The sequence below is a fragment of the Narcine bancroftii genome, chromosome 5 (assembly GCF_036971445.1).
Source record: "Narcine bancroftii isolate sNarBan1 chromosome 5, sNarBan1.hap1, whole genome shotgun sequence".
Classification (NCBI taxonomy): Eukaryota; Metazoa; Chordata; class Chondrichthyes; order Torpediniformes; family Narcinidae; genus Narcine; species Narcine bancroftii.
In genome coordinates, this window is record NC_091473.1 from 31,042,026 (window position 1) to 31,060,482 (window position 18,457).

Sequence of the window (18,457 nt, forward strand, 5' to 3'; positions counted from 1 at the left end):
TTTTTAAATATCCACTCCATTTTTTTCTTCTTTCAAGCTTTTTTCCAGTTTTTTTTTTAGGGAGGGGGGCTTAGGTCCTTTATTAGGTCTTTTTTTTTTCCTTAGGATCTTTGGGGATCGGGTGGGTTGGGAAAACTTCTTTATTTCTATTTCAACTTGTAAAAGCCATGTATGACAAATTGTGAATGAAATGTATGTAATGTAAATGACTATATGGCATTTGTAAATATTTTTTTTTAAAATCAATCCAGATCTTTTGGATTGGAAGTTATTACTTGTAAATTTATGAATCTTATGGATAATGAAACTCTCTGGGGTTTTGAATATCCATTCATTCCAGAAAACCTACATTTCAAATCTATCTTTCGCTTTCCATTCAATTTCTACTTGACAGCCTTGATTCTCTCATGGTATAATATGTAATTACATTTTGATTAATTTCTGGTTACATGTGGAACAGGCTACCTTGTCCTGCTAATGTTGGGACAATTAGGTACACTCTCTATTGACTTGTTGACACCCTCTACAGTGTGTATATTCTTCCTTGGGTAGGGAGAAAAACGTGTACATGATATTCTAGATGCTCTCTTACTAAGGCCTTATAAAATTGCAATACCTTATCATCTTTACTCTTGTACTCGAATTCTCCTGCAGTAAAAACAAACTTATCACTCTCTTCCTTATTGCTTGTTACTGCACATTAATACTTGTTGAATAGTTTAAAAGGGAAACTTAGATCCTCTGAATACAGCACTTTTCAAACATACACTAATTAAAAAAAAAAATTGGTTACTGGCTGTACTCCGCTTCCTATTTTAATGATCAAAGTGGAGGAAATCAAATTTTTCAAATTAGATTCCTCCTGCTAGGTCTTTACCTATTCAATTAACCTGCCCATGAAACCTTTTTGCATCCAACTCACAGCAAGCAACTCCATCCATCTTAATTTTATTAACAAACTTTGATATTATACTTGTTCCACATTTCAAATTCTTGGTATAGATGGTAAATCGCTAGTTCACTCAAAGGTGAAAAATTATCTATTTACTCATTCTCTTTGACCATAGACCAACCTTCAAAATGTGCCCTATATTGTCCTCAATTATATGTGCATTAATTTTAATAAATACCCACATATGTGGCAGCATACCAAAGGTTTCTGAAGATGAATATTGACTTGTCTATTCTGCTGTTACAACCTCAAAAAAACAGATTTTCAATAATTTAAATTTTATTAATCCATATTGCCCATTTCTATAATTTTCTCAATGTTCTATTACAACTTACTTAATTAGTAATGTGAGTTTTTTTTCCAGTATTCTTTTCTTTTCTGGGTTTGGAGATCTTGTTAACCAGAAACAACACTCAATTGGTTTCAATATTATGACCTTTTTTGTTGAATTTTTATCAGAGAAATGAGGCACAGAACCAAGCCCTATGGCTCACTGAATCCACATTGACCACGAACCATGCATTTACACTAATCCTACATTATTCTCCTTTTAAAAAAATATTCCCTCATTCTCATAAATTCCCCCAGATTCTACTATTCACAGACACACTGGAGGCAAATATGTATAGTAGCCAATTGAATCTGCACATCTTTTGGAATGTGGGAAGAAATGATGCAGATGGAAGAAGCCCATGCAGTCACAGTGAGAATGTTCAAACTCCACAAGGCAGTACCCAAAGTCAGGATGGAATGCAAGGGACAATGGCTCTACTAGCTGTGCTACTGTGCTGCCCCAACTGAGTTTGAAGGGTGGGAGTAATTTAAGAGATAAATGGAAATCACACAGATCTGATGAGCAGAATTATTCAGGTGAAAATTTTGAAAATTGAGCGTCACAATCAATGAGCAATCAGCACGGAGACACCTATGGCCTTCAGGAAAATACAGCAAGACAGAAAAAAAAGTCATTAACATGCTCTGCTGTTCCAGGCATGTATTTATTGGAGAGCCCTTTCTGTTGTGTACTTTACATATTGAATTTCAAGTTGTTGCTTATTTTAAATGAATCACATGAAAATCTAGCAACATAGAAGAGAACAAATACACAGGGGTGGAGTGCTCCGGCACCTCACAGGTCTACTCATGGTGGTGGCTCAATGTGGGATAAATGGTCGTCTTCATTATCCATAATCCCCCATCCAGCTGAAACCACTCAGCCAGTTCCAGCTCCAGGGAAACATGGCCTCCTCCTCCCCCCCCCCCCACCCAAACTGTTGAGCACTATTCTCTATTCAGGACATACCCGTTTTTCCACAACTCGTCATCCTACTACATAGTCCTACAGTTCACTCTCAATTATACAATGCCAAATATAACATGTTGGCCACCAAGGCCAGGTCTCATTAGACCTCATTGTTGCCATTTTTGATGAGTTCCAGCACCTAAAATATTTGCACTGCACCCCTGTAATGCATTACAGAAATGTGAAACGACTTGTATTCTACTGAAGTGAAATAGCAAACCGAATAAAATACAAAATTATCAAAGGTAAAAGTTTGAAGAAATGGGAACTCTTCCTTGACTTTGCATGATAATCAAGAAGCCCAGAGGAAAGGAGATTAAATTTAAAAAATTATAACAAGACCAGAAAGTGGCAAGGTTAAATCTGGAATTTAATTAGAAATGAATTCCTCAGACATGATATTTAAAATTTGGATTAAAGCTCAGGAATGTCCTACAAATCTTAATCCAACATTCTTGCTTCTAGGATTGTGGCACGACATGAAGCAAGTAGTCAAAGGCTTTAATAACCAGAAAATCTCGGCATGCCTCTACATACTGCTGGCTCACGTCCATGGAGGAAGGAGACCAGGGCTATCAGCCTTTATTAGGGATCTTATGGGGAGGAGCTACAGGGACGGAAGGCAGCCAGCCTGCCCAATCCAGCAAGGTCATGCCTGCAATACCACATTCTACCACAAGGATTTTATAATTAAACAATTACAGATGACAGAGCAGAGAGGGGAATTCTAACATGGACTTTAAGTATCTATGTCATGGTTTCAACCTCATCTTTCCAAAGTTTAAGAAAAAATTATTCCAATGAATTAAAATATAACTAATTATGTTGCCAGAAAATCTGCAAAGTTGAATACAATATACTCTACTGCCAATATACTCTACACAATAGTAATGCTATTTACAGAACAACTGAGCTTGCTCATCAAACTAGAAAGAGACAACAAAAATCTTGAAACTGTTCCAAACCATGAAAATTCAGCTGCTTTGAAATAGCAAGATCTTATACCTTGACCATTTAGCAGAATAGGCATTTTTAAATTACTAACAGCATCTTTTAATTGGTAGAATGACACTCATCATAGATATCTGTGGAGTACCAAAAATGCTTACAAGTCTTGAAGAGGCATAGCATTGTTTAGAGAAACAGTTTTCTCCAATAGTCTACACAAAAAATATGGACCAAAATTTACAACCTACAAATGTTAAAATTAAAAAGCATTTAAACAACATATTGCTGGACGATGGTGTGCTTCAGAAGGATTCTCATTTTCATAATATCAGAACTAATGTACACGCAGGAAAATCCCCAAACTGCAATGTGATAATGATTACATAGTTCATTGTACAATGAATGCCCTCATAATGAATCCACCACTGGCATGGAGTGAATTTTACATCCATCTTGAGGTAGAGGTGAATTGGGCTGAGACTGGAATTTGAAACTTAAGTAAGGGTAATTATGAGAGCATGAGAGCAGAGGAAGCTAGGCTGAACTGAAAACTTGCATTAAGGAATAAGTTAGTGGCCATGCAGTGGCAGATATTGAAGGAGGTCTTTCAGAATACATCAGATACATGGATTCCATCAAGAATTAATGTCCAATGCTTAACTAAAAAAAGTTAAAAATAATATCAAACATAAAGCGAAAACAAATAATTTTTGCAAGTATAGAGGCAGGTCAGAAAACTGCACAGAATATAAAACACTGCAATGAATGAATAACATCTGAATAATGAAGCAAAGACAACTGTGTGAAATAAAGCAATTCAACGTAAGCACCCCCTCCCAGACCAACATCTGATGTCCCAGTTACACTCCATTGTTTCTGTCAGGCAACCCTTATTGCTTGCAAGCTCAACACTAGAAACCTGATGTAGTCACTATTCTGGGTGGCAAGAGATCACCATCTGAACAGAGGAAAATACATAGATTTGCTCAATGATTCTCTGAAGTGAAGCATCCTCACAAACTCCTGGGAATATTTGGCCCATGAATATTGAAGCAGAAATGCAGAATTTGAAAAGTTATTGAGAGCAGACAGTGTCTATTAGAAACCCACAGTGGCTCTAAATATGCAGCAAGATGAGTGCACCATCATAAACTTACACAGATGGGACAGGAAGAAGGTGGTTAGAGTTTGCAGAATCCCACATTGGTTTTAAGGGCTCTCAGGTGGCCAAAGTGGAAGTAAGTCACTCTTTATCTCAAAGAACTGCCTCAGAAGATATCAAAAGCTGTTGTGAAAAATAAAAGTTCAAGATGTAACAGATAGGTTGGTACAAAAACTGAAAATGGGGACAAATTGGCAAGGGAGGATGAGTGGAGGCCCATAAGGATTGGTGCGTGGTCCTCATACTTTACAATTCATACAAGTGATCTGGATGAACTAAAGGCATTTTTTTTCCTAAATTTGGTGACGACTCAAAGTGGGAAAGTAAATTATTTAAAGGATACATGGTGGTTTTGAAGGGATAGCATCAGCTTTGGTAAATGGTGAATAATGTGTGAAAATGTCAAATTATTTTTGCAGGAAAAATAAAAATCATTCTGTTTAATTACTGAGCCCAGATTCAGAAGGATCTGAGTGAGTTGATTCACAAAAGATACAGCAATAATTACGAAAGCAAACAGAATGTCATCATTAATTGTTATGGCAATTGAATACAAAATTAAGGAGGTTACACGGAACATTTGTGAGACCATAGCCCCTTTTAAATTGCAACATCCTCCTGGGTAGTCCTCCTGGGATCCAAGTGTGATTATTGGGGCAAAGGTGCTGGAAGCACCTTTCAAATTGCAGGGGGATTGACCAATTAAATAGCTAACCCAGTAATTTAAGGGGGATCCAGCCCCAAATGATGCATCACACACTCACTGGAAGTACTGCCGGATGTTTGGATGCTGGCTGCCTGATGATGCATGCACGCACACGCTGACATCAACAAAATAAGCGGGTCAGCCATTTTCCTGTTCAAATCACCTGTGGATGTGACATAGGCAAGTTTAACTGGGTTCCCTGACTACCTCTGAGGTAGGTCAGGGACCCAGTTGGATTCTGATGAGATTGACCGGGTTGGACGCTTTCTAACTGGCACATAATTGGGGCGCTAACCAGGCAAATTACACAGTTAACCCCAGCAGTTAAACAGCAGTTTAAAGGGTCTCAAGTCTGGAGTATTCTGTACAGCATTGCCCTCTTTATTTCAGGAAGGATAGTAATATGCTGTAAACAGTTCAGACAACTTAATTTGATTAATACCTGAAATTGGCAGGTTGTCTTAAGAGGGCAGTTTGGCCAGGCAAGTGTTGTGTCCAATGGAATTAACAGTGAAAGGAGCTTAATTGAAGCACATCAGATCTTGAGAAGTCTTGGCATGACAGTCATGGAGACAATATTTATTCATGCAGAAGAATCAAAACATGAGATCACTTTTTACAATGAAAGGAACAATTCCGAGGTAAAGAGCACTTGTTTCTTTCAGAGAATCTTTGGAACTCCCCTTCTCAAAGTAGTATTTTTAGGACTATGATGGAAAAGAGGGTGACAGCTTTGCATGGGTTATTAAAAATGCAGAGCGGTGTTTACATTCAGATCACCATAAATTTACTGAATTGTGGAACAAGCTGCACCAGTTCAGTGGTCTCCTCCTGATGCTGATTTAGATGATCATCCAATAGCAGGGCATGTGCAGTGCTCCTTCCGGAGATTATAATATATGATGTTTTGCCACCAAATATTCTCTACACAATAATTTGCTAGTCAGGGTTCAGACATCAATCTACCATCCTTCACCAAATTCTGGGTTTCAAGAGCTGCTTCCTTACTAAAGGCTTGAATGGGCTCTAAGGCTGACCTTCTGCTTTTGATCCCAGAAAAGATGGTCAGGGGAGCAAATTTTCAGCTGTATCTTATATCTTCAATTGAAGTTTAAACAGCTTCAGAGTGCCCGAGCATTTTTCCATGTGTATAAGCCTCCTTGAAGGTTCTCAACCTTTTTCTTTTTATTCGCATACCACTTTAAGTATTGCCTATGCCATAGGTGCTCTGTGATTAATTGATTAATTGGTTAGGGTTGTATGTGGGTGGAAAGAAAAAGTTTGAAAACCACTGTTTTAATCATACCTAATTGACTCATTATGTGCATGGTTTCATAACTCCAAAGGAAATGGACCAATGATTATTTTTCTCAAGCAAAATATTTCAGTAAAAATTGGATCTAGTGCAGTGATTCTCAACCTTCCCTTCCCACTCACATATTATTTTAAGCAATCCCTTACTAATCAAAGAGCACCAATGGCATAGGGGTTACTTAAAGTGGTATATGAGTAGGAAAAAAAAGGTTGAGAACCACTGCTTTAAATAATTCTCCATAGCTTGTGAATTGTGCCCATGAATGGAGAACAAGAAGAGCCCTTTGGATGGAATATTTAAAATACCAGACTTTGCAATGTTACCACAGTTTTTATTACAACCTTTTCATAGATGTGTTTTTATTGTTACTTGAGAAAAATCAGTAACTTTAAAAACAGTTCATATTATACTTGTTTCAGTTAAAGCAAAAAAAAAATATTCAAGATGAATAAAGATGTGCCAGGAAAGTCAGCAAGCGTCATACCATGAATGTGTATGTTGGCATACCAAGCGGCCAATAATTAGGGATCACTACTTGAACTTAATCCAGGCCATTAGGCAGCTGAATGCCCAGCTTTGCCATCTGTAACAAGGACAACTGCAGTTGATGCAAAAGAGGGTTGGCACTGCCAATGGTGGGTCATTATTGCATATTACTAAATACACTTGTTAGGAATTCAGGGTTCCTGAAAATATATTCTTTGGTTCAATGGAATCAGTCCTGCTCCACAGATATAAGAGTAGATGGCCACATCTAGCAATACATCTCTTTGCACAGTTACATAACCCAAGGGTGTAATAATAGGATTACTGGATTGGATACTTCGGTCACTCATGCATTTTTCACTTAATTTACTAATGAGACAAAGTTTTGTCAATAAACATGTTCCAGCGAACACAAATAGAGCCATGATTAGAGATGCTTCAGTCAATTCAAAACACTGTGAAGCAAAGTCGAAAAGGATTTTCGGTTAACATGGTCATTTATTGAACGTAAAATACTTTTGCAACAAGGCCAGCAATACTGCTGCTCTTTACACTTCCCTATTTTTCATAGCCTATGGATTCCTTCTTGCAGATCATCCAGTTTTCCAATGACACTTGTGAAAATATGATGTGAATGTTATCTATTCCTCTCAGTGTCAAATAGCCCCTCCCTTTGTTGCCTCCCCCTGCACAGACCAAAGATCAAAGCACTTTCCAATAGATCAGCAAGCAGCATTTATCTGAATGCCCAGTCAAGTAGTGAAGCCTAGGCTTTAACGACTCCACATACAGCAGTAGAGTTGGTTCATGATGCAATTTAATTTCACTTTACAGACAAAAGCCCTTCTCAAACATCCAGGCTTAGTTGCTATGTAGCTAAATCCAATATTTCCTACTCATACAGTTATCAGTGAAAACAGGAGGAAGTGCACAAAAAAGTGCAAGGGGCTGGGAGACAAATATGCAAATAGACTAAATTACATTTTCTAAACACAAGGGGTTTCAATCAAGTAATTATTTTCTTGAAAGGACAATATGTGCTTTGGTGGTTCATGGAGTATTCCAATGGTGTCAGACTCTCTTATTGCACATATGAGGCAGTGCAGTTTCCCCCCTTCTGTTAAGAGTTAAGCACTCCAAATAAAATGTAGGAATAGGCTTTTCTATCCTCTGTCCATGCTGATCAGGATGCCAATTTAAACTAATTCCACATGTCTGCATGTGGTCTTTCTCCCTTCAATCCATCTATTCATGTGTTTGTCTAAATCTCTGCTAAACATTGCTCTTATATCTGCTGCTAAGACCATGTGCAGCAATGCATTCCAGACAATTGTCACTTTTGGTGTTTTAAAAAAATTGCCTCACAAATCTCCTTGAAACTCTTACCCCGCCCACCCCATCACATTAAATCTAGTTATTGACATTTGTGCTTGAGGGAAAAAATAATAGTTAGCTTAATCACAGAGCCGGCGATTATGACTGGGGTTCAAATCCCACACTCTGTGGAAGGAGTTTGCATTTTCTCCCAGCATCTGCATGGTGTCCTCTGGGTGCTCCGGTTTCCTCCCACCATTCAAAACGTACTAGAGGTTATAGGTCGATTGGGTAGTATGGGGTCGTGGGCCAAAATGGCCTGTTACTATGCTGTATGTATGACTGACTATCTACAATTTCAAGACCTCTCATAATTGTGTATACTTTTCTCAGGTCAGCTGTCAGCTTCCAATATTCAAGAAAAAATAATTGGTTTTTCCACCCTTTCCTTATATTTAATACTCTGATCCAGGCAACATCTTTGTAAACTTCTTTTGCACACTGTCCAAAACATCCACTTGCTCTCTTCAGTGCAGCAACAAAAACTGTACATACAACTCCAAATAGAGCTAATCAAAGTATTAAACAGTTGCATGACTTTCTAATTGTCATACTCAATACCATAAATGATAAAGACCAGTGTCCATTAATGATTCCAAGGGCCCTGCCATTTACTGTATGCATTCGACCTCCAAAAGTGCATCACCTCACATTAATCCTCACAGAACCATGTTGGTTATTAATTGTGACAAGGTAGCCTTAAACAATTGTCATGTCATATCTGGATCCATCCATTCACAGCCACTCCCAATACTGATCGCATAGAACACCACAGGAACAAGTCTTCAGTTCATGATGTTTGCAATAAACAGGGTGTCAAATTAAACTTTGTTAAATAGTCAAAGTTCATCTTTTTAAACAAAATTATCTAGATAATTGCATAAAGCTGTAATTATAGAGCAGGTCAATCTATATTCTGAAAGGGAAGAGTAAGCAATTGTTTTAGGGGTATTATGAGACACCTTGTCCAAAGTATTTACCTTTTCAGTCACAGATTAACCAGGTAGTTTTAAGTAACTGATTTCTTAAATTGAGTTTAATAGGTTTCCATTCTTGTGGATAAAGTAGATGGAAATAATTTGTTGCATAAATCAAAAATATTCAGTTATGAACAATGTGAATCAATACATTCATCATTTATAGAAGTTCTGAGAAACTAGATTGAAATATGTATCCAGTTTACAAATAATTCAACAATTCCTTCTTCCAAATGTACTAGTCTACCAGCTAATTTGTACAAAACAAGGGTTAGCATTGACATTGGAAACAATTCAATATCACAATCTAATTATTGTACCATATAGGCTTTAAACGAAGATTTTCAGCAAAAGTAAAAGAACCTCCCATCATTAAAAACAGAAAGTGATTCAATTTACATTTTTCACCCCAGGAACTTTGAAGATCTGTGATAAATGCAATCATTAAAAACTCATTGTACACTTCCCATAAAGTTCACAGATATAGTTAGCTTGTTCTCATGAGGTTTAAGTGTATAATTAAAAATAAAATGACAGGGGTGGAGGGGACCGGAAGGCGTTACAGAGACTGGGAGGGTGTAGGGGACAGGAGGGGGTTACAGAGACAGGGAGGGGTGGAGGGGACCGGAAGAAGTCACAGGGAGGGGTGTAGGGGACCGGAGGAGGTTACAGAGACAGGGAGGGGTGTAGGGGACAGGAGGGGGTTACAGAGGCAGGGAGGGGTGTAGGGGACAGGAGGGGGTTACAGAGGCAGGGAGAGGTGTAGGGGACCAGAGGGGCTTACAGAGACAGGGAGGGTGTAGGGGATTGGAAAGGGTTACAGAGACAGAGAGGGGTGTCGGAGACCGGAAGGAGCTGGGAGGTGATGCTGCAGCTGTTTAAGGCATTGATGAGGCCAGGTTTGGAGTACTGTGCTCAGTTCTGGTCTCCAAATTATAGAAAGGATATAGATAAGGTGGAGAGGGTGTAGAGAAGGTTTACAAGGATGTTGCCCGGCTTACTGCATCTGGATTACAGGGAGAGTTTAAGGAGAATGGGACTTTATTCATTGGAACGTAGATGACTGAGAGTGGACTTGATAGAGGTATTTAAAATTATGAAAGGAATAGATAGACTAGACATAAACAGACTCATTCCCCTGAGGGCAGGGGAGGCTGGAACAAGAGGCCATGAGTTAAGGGTAAGGGGGAAAAACTTTAGGAGAAATATTAGAGGTTGCTTTTTCACTCAGCAAGTGGTGGCAGAATGGAATGAACTTCTGAATGAGATAGTTGCGTCAGGGTCCCTTCTGTCATTTAACTGTCATTCTTTGAAAAAGAGTCAAGTTCAAGAAAAAAATTAAATCAAAATAACACTGGTCAAAGTTGCTCAAATAGTTGAAAATATTAAAGATCTCAAAATATCAACCCTGTACCTCTCATAAGGGTCCATTCTTCTAGAGCAAATCCCAAAATGACCCCAGCCAGTCAGGAGAAAGCACAACAGCTGACAAGAGGCACTGATCACCAATTAGGTGTGAGCCCTGACTGATTGTTTCCACCTGATGCATGGGGGTGGGGGGGAGGGGTAGAATGCTACTGAATTACTATTACTTGTGTTGCATAAGCACTGAAGGTAAATTTCTTCCTCATCTCTTTAATTGTAATATCTCCTTTTTTATTTGGTCCATCAGTTAACTCAGTCAAATCTGCAATCTTTAAAATCTCCTCAGCTCAGCCTTGGACAACACGAATATCAATAGAATTGGGCAAGATGTGCAGGTACATTATTTTAAGTGGATAAAGGGAAATGTATTTTTCGGAGTAGAATGATTTCAGAGCTTGTAATGATGAGTGTTAATTGATGCCAGATGTTAATAAATTCACCAGAAATAATACATATAGTTAATGCATATTAAAATTTGTATAAAGGTCTCATGAGCCCCTTTCACACTTGCATCCCACTTAACTGGTTGTTCAGTGTCCTAGATAGAAATGGAGATTTGGCCTTTCACACTAGACCATTCCTAACTGGGACACAGAACACTTTCACTCTTGCAAGGGTCTATCCCTGCCATTTGGTCTGTTCTACCTTCAATTGGAAGTGCCTGCATGATGCGGAATGCAAAAAAAAAAGTGATGTCATCTCATCCTGTACAATGGCAGACGTCAGTAGATTGCTTTGGACGTCCTGAAGATGTGTGAATCTATCACCAGATAGCCAGGTCTTATCAGACTCTTTCTCTACATGTTGTTGCAAAGAGTATCTGGTCTTAAAAGATGGTGAACTCCTGATCTCAGGTGGCAGAATTTTAATGATCTCTTGTGTATAATCAGTGATGTGTTTGAGGAGGAAAGTTTGGCTGAGCTGAGAGTCCACTGTAAAAAAAGATGCTTGGTTATAATGAAGTATCTTGAATGGGAGCATAATAGTAGAAGGATATGGAGGAGGGAGAGACCTCAGGGTCCCGTATTCTGGAATCAAATATTTGAAAAATATGATGATGTCCAGTGGCATGAGAATCTATGAATGTCTAGTGCCACATTTGATTTGATTGTTTGGATACTGGGATCACACCTGAGGCGTAAGAACACGAAATGCCAAAGTCCTCGGGGCAGACCTGCATTAGCATTGTGGTGGTATGCCACTCCTGGAGAGTATCATTCCATCAATGTGCTTTTTGGTGACTACAGTGGTGAAAAAGTACCTCATGCTGTGTTTCATAGGGTTGCCGACTGGGGAGCGTCTTCTGGAGACCATGGAGGCATTTGAAAGAAGGGGTAGTTATCCAATGTGTGCTAATGCCATCATTGCCCCACAGGATGATCCAGCATCCTACTATAATCGAAAAGGATGGCACTCCATCATTCTGCAAGCTGTTGTTGACCACAACTGCTGGGTAAGGTTGATCTTTCCATTATTAACATCTATCCTCACATGAAAATATAAGCACTGAGGTACCAGCTGTCACTTTCTGTGTTTGCAGCTTCATGGGTGTGTATGCGGGTTGGCCAGGTTGTACCCATGATGCTTGCATTCCTCTCAACTCTCTGATTTACATAATTGGTGAAGATGCAGGTGGTCTGCTCTTCCCCAGTGACGCAAGTGATTTCTGACTAAGTGTGTTATGATGCCTTAACAATTGCATGTGATCAAACTGTGAAGTTTGTGATAAACCCCAGCTTTGAACCTGACGCATGCAATGGGTGAGTTGACACTGCCACTGTTCCCTTCTGCCCCTTCTCACCCACACACTCTATTTGATTGTATCACAGGACTTCAGAAATATGAATGGTGTGGAAATACTTGTGCATTTGATCGGGGACCCCCCCCTCCCACCCACTGCAAAAATGGCTGATGAAGGGGTTTACAGAACATCACATCATTGATCACCATAACAGCACATTCAACTTCAGTCTGAGCTCTGCTAGAATGGTTGTGGAGAATACGTTTGGTCATCTCTAAGGTCGCTGGAGGTGCCTGACCAAATGAATAGATATTAATGCTGCCTTTGAGTCAGAGGTTGCTGTCGCCTGCTGTGTCTTGAGTAATATCTGCTATCTTAACAAGGAGCACTTCCTGGAAGAGTGGAGGGCTGAAATCTCCGATCTCCCTCCTCCAGAAAGTGTCCCTTACAGAGGTGCCACAGACCGTGGTCTGCAGGCCATATGCGAGGCTATTATGGAAGTCCTGTGTGGAAATGACTGAGTCTAATCCATTAAAAGTCAATAAAACTTTGTTGCTTGTCTTTGAACATAATACAACTGAAAAATCCAAACTTTAAAATAAAAACTGTACAATAACCATTGGAACTTTATGTACAACATCAATGTAAACATGGACAATAATTGTCAATAAAGACAGTGCAAAAACTTACTTGAATAAAACTTTAACATCTTGAAAACACATTTTTGGTAACTTTCCTTCACATTAACCTTTAACTTTACTTCAACATACTATAGAATTGTAAACATAATGACTTTGATGAAACATGAATGATGTAAACTGATCAATGGTCATTCTCATCCTTATCCTCCAGCAGGTAAATGTGGAGCCAAGATCATGATCAATAATGACTTGATCAGCTACACCCTCAGCACCTTTCAGTGGCAAATGTGTCCCACCTGGCATGTAGGCTGGGTGCATCACTGGAGACGGAAGATGGCCGCTGGAAGGGGAAGGCCGTGTAGGTCAGGAAGAGGGAGGAGAGTAGAATGGGGAGGGCAGATGGTGGTGCGCGTCAGGAGGGGTATGCAATGAGGCTTGTGGCATCATGGTGGCAGAAGATTGTTGGAATGATGGGGAGACTGGTGGGAAGGGGGATGCAGGAGGCCTGCCAAGGGTGGAAGGAGACTGAATGGTGGAGGGCCAAGGTTGGACTCGCGCAATCTGTTCGATTGATGAGGCAAGTCTGGCTATCACTGCAGTCTGTGCCTGCATCTCCTGTTGCATCTCCACTATCAGGCATGCTAATCTATCATTTTCAGCCTGGCTCTCCAGTCTGTCGGTGGCACGTTTCTGACTTTCACTCTGTCGCTGTGCCAGCTGCTGCTCCTGCATCATCTCCAAATGCCTCTCCCTTCTGTCTCACTCTCTTTCCTGGTCTATCTGGTCTATTTTGGAGAAGAGCTCACACATCTCATTTGCCACCTCCAACCTCTTCGTGGGCTTCTTATGTTTTTGCCTCCTTCTGGCTCCTAGATATCAGTGAGACAAATATGTGAATTAAATGGCACACCCTCACCTTTAATTAAAACATGAATTTTCTTTGAACAGATTAATTATGAATCTTACCAGCTCTCAGTACAGCAGGAGGTGTGATCCCTGTATTATTGCCATTTGATGTTGGGTCAGATGTCATTTGCTGGTCAGCCAAGGTAGTGGCATTGGATGAGGCAGTTGAGGAGGTTGAGGTACTGGAGGAGGGGAAGGCACCAGGAGCAGATGAAGGACTAGGGTAGTTGATGGATCTGTGGGGGTGGTGCACTGAGGTAGCAGCAAGCAAGCATAAAATTCAAAAGACTGTGCAACAGGCTTTATTCATGTAAAAGTCTGAACACTACTTCAAGCCTTGATGGTTCCCCATGTGATTGGCTCAGGAGGGACCAGCTCTGGTCTATATTTGGGTCAGCTGATTGACAGCTAGCAAGGTGGAGTCAGCCCCTTAGGTGGTCTTCCTGCAGGAACAGCGATCCCCCCCTGCATTAGGCAGGTGGTCGTATCACCACAGTGGGAGATGAGTCACAAGGGGCAGGCATCATATTCCTGCACCTCACCCTCCTCCTCCTCCTCAGGTTGCAAACTGAGTTGAGGGGATTGTGCATCAGCTTCTCTCCTAGTCTGAAGGTTGCGTACAAGGGCGAGTGGCGTCGCATGCCTGCTTGTACCCCATATGTTATATGCTATGTTAAAATAAGGCAAGTCCCAATGGTCTGCACCCTCCTCCCATTATGGTCCATGACCTGGTGAAGCCTCCTCGTGAACATTTTTAACTTCTTGATTACCTGTTTTTTTGTCCCTCTGATACTCCTGAGCACTGAGCTTTGCTACAAAGCCCTTATAAAATTGCCCACCCTTAATTGTACTGGTTAACTCATATCCAGATCCCTCCTCCAACCTCAGGATTAGGAGCTGCTATACCTCCCTAGTAGGAACATAGGATGTAGGAACAGGAGTAGGCCAAAAATGGCCCATCGAGCCTGCTCCGCCATTCAATAAGATCATGGCTGATCTAATTTATGACCTAACTCCACCTACCTGCCTTCTCCCCATATCCCCTAATTCCTCTATCATGTAAAAATTTATCGAACTGAATTTTAAATATGTTTAATGAGGCAGCCTCAACCGCTTTCCTGGTTAGAGAATTACAAACATTCACTACTCTCTGGGAAAAACTACTTTTCCTCCTCTCTGTCCTAAATCTACTCCCCCGAATCTTGAGACTGTGTCCTCTCATTTTAGTTTCCCTGGCCAGCTCAAAAAATCTTCCTATATCTATCCTATCCATACCCTTCATAATCCTATATGTTTCTATAAGATCTCCTCTCTTCTGAAATCGAGTGAATACAATCCTAGACGATTTAATCTTTCATCCACTTCATCCCAGGGATCAACCGAGTAAACCTCCTCTGGACCGTCTCCAAAGCCAGCATATTCTTCCTCAAATAGGGAGACCAGAACTAGGCACAGAACTCTAGGTGCGGTCTCACCAGTACTTTATACAGTTATAACATTACCTCCCTACTCCTGAATTCAATTCCTCTACGGATGAAGGTCAACATTCCATTTGCCTTCTTAATAACCTGCTGCACCTTCAATCTAACTTTTTGCGATTCATGCACAAGCACTCCCAAGTCCCTCTGCACAACAGCATGCTAGAGTTTTTCACCCTTTAAATAATATTCAGCTCTTTTATTTTTCTTGCCAAAGTGGATAACCTCACACTTACTAACATTGTACTCCATCTGCCAGACCTTTGCCCACTCATCCATCTTAACTATATCCCTCTGCAGACTCTCCACATCCTCATTACAATTTGCTCTTCCACTCAATTTGGTGTCATCTGCAAACTTGGCTACACCACATTTTGTCCCCTCCTCCAAGTCATCAATGTAAATGATGAACAGTTGTGGGCCTAACACTGACCCCTGCGGCACCCCACTTACCACTCTCTGCCAACCTGAAAAACTCCCACTTATCCCGACCCTCTGCCTCCTGTCAGATAACCAATTTTCAATCCAGGCCAATATACTTCCCCGGACTCCACTTTCCTGTAACTTACTGATAAGTCTCTTGTGCGGCACCTTATCAAACGCTTTCTGGAAATCCAAATATACATCAACCTGATCCCCTCTATCCACCGCACCCATTATATCCTCAAAGAATCCTAACAATTTTGTCAAACAAGATCTTCCCTTTCTAAAACCATGCTGCGTCTGCATGATGAACCCTTACATTCCAAAAGTTTCACTATTTCATCTTTAATGACGGCTTCAAGCATTTTTCCAACTACAGACGTCAAGCTAATTGGCCGATAATTTCCAGTCTTCTGCCTACATCCCTTCTTAAAAAGTGGCGTGACAATTTGCTGTCTTCCAGTCTGCCGGGACCTGCCCAGAATCCAAGAAATTTTGGTATATGACCACCAATGCATCAACTATAACTTCTGCCATTTCCTTCAGAACCCTTGGATGCATATCATCAGGACCAGCTGATTTGTCTGGCTTTAGTCCCATTAGTTTCTCCATCACTTCTTCCTTTGTAACAACTATTTTATCAAGGCCCTCCCCAACATTCGCATCCTTAACTCTGCACTTGGGTATGCTGGACGTGTCTTCCACCGTGAAGACTGACACAAAATATTTGTTATATGCCTCGGCCATTTCCTCATTTTTTGCTATCAGTTTTCCTTTCTCATCCTCCAAGGGTCCTATGTTAACTCTGGCCACCCTCTTCCATTTTATATATTTATAAAATTTTTTGCTTTCTGTTTTTATATTTTGTGCCAATTTACTTTCATAATCCTTTTTCCCATCTCTTATTACCTGCTTTATAACCCCTTGTTGTCTCTTAAAGTTTTCCCAATCTTCCAGTTTCCCACTGCTCTTTGGAGCTTTGTACACCTGCACCTTCAATTTTATACTCTCCTTTATTTCCTTTGTTAACCACGGTTGATTTTTCCCTCTCTTGCTGCCCTTTTTCCTGACCGGAATATATTTTTGTTGAGCATTACAAAATATTTCTTTGAAAATCTTCCACTGTTCCTCACTGTTTCATCAATTAGCCTGTGCTCCCAGTCCACTCTGCCCAATTCCTCCCTCATCCTATGGTAGTCAACCCTATTTAAGCATAATATATTAGTTTTAGATCTAACTATTTCCCCTTCTATCTGAATGAGAAATTCAATCATACTATGATCGCTATTTCCAGATGGTCTCTGACGATTACATCATTTACTCTACCCATCATTTACTCTATCCAGGAGAGCATTTTCTCTTGTGGGTTCCTTAACATGCTGCTCAAGAAAGTTATTGCGGATGCATTCTATGAAGTCCTCTTCTAGACGCCCATGACCAACTTGATTTTCCCAATCTATGTGAAAGTTAAAGTCCCCCATGACTACTGCTTCGTGGAAAAAGATCTCCAAGTTCACTGAATATTCACTCCCAGGTGCCATCACTAAAAATAAAACCGATATTTTTCGGCTTTATTTTTCAAACTATGATAAGGTACCCAGCTCTACTAAATGTTGGAGGTCCAATGTGATCTAAATTATGACTGATGGGTTCAATATCCATTTAACTTCATAGAAGAAAAACTAAGATTTTTTCATTTCTATTGATACAGTCTAGCTGCAGCTGATCTTGCAAACTAAAAGAGATGAGATCAGAAGGGGCAGGGAGGGATGTCTTGAAGAAGGAAATAAGCAGAAGTACGGTGTGTGTATCACTTCCTGTTACCTGTTTCCTCGACAAGGATGGTGCATAATTGTTAATGGCAGGTTGCAGTACCAGACACAACCGAAAAGCAAGTGTCTTTGCACAGGGTGTGGGGAAAAAAATAGCAAGACAGTGGCTCCTGTTTGAAGCATGTTGGTCAGCAACTTTCTATCAACATCAATAATGTCATGTCTTTGTAAAGTACCAAGGATAGGGATAATGATGTAGACTGTGAATGCACGTGAGGAAAACACTGGACAAATGCAGATACCATGAAATGAGCAAATCTATAGCGTTATGAAAGGGGCAAGCCATGATTGGTAAATCATTCCATGTCGTAGTTTCTCTTCAAGGAAGTAGTCATGATTAACAAAACACACATCAAGGTCGCTATGTAGAAAGTAAACCAAGAATATGAATTTTCCACATTATGCAAGTGGAAGTATTGCAGATTATCAAAGGGAAGGATCCTAGGTGGAAGACTCAGCTGGCAGAGTTGAACCACAAAGGTACTGGATGTTTTACTTTGAACATAATGGAGGATTTCCAGATGCACCGCCTGAACAAACCATCCCAGTGCAGTCATGATATGACTGCCCAGATGCTTTCACTCTGGCCTCGGACTCACTGAGTAGTTTTTATATTTTTTCAGGGGATAAAGTTTTCCTGAGACTGAATCTCTGTGAAGAGTGCAGCAAGCCTCAATGAATCCACTTATTGAAAGACAAATTTCCTTCTCCCCACTGATTCTAAAGCTACACAAGACTGGTGAGGCTTGTGACCTAGATTGTTGTGGACTCGAGGCTAAAGAGTTTGA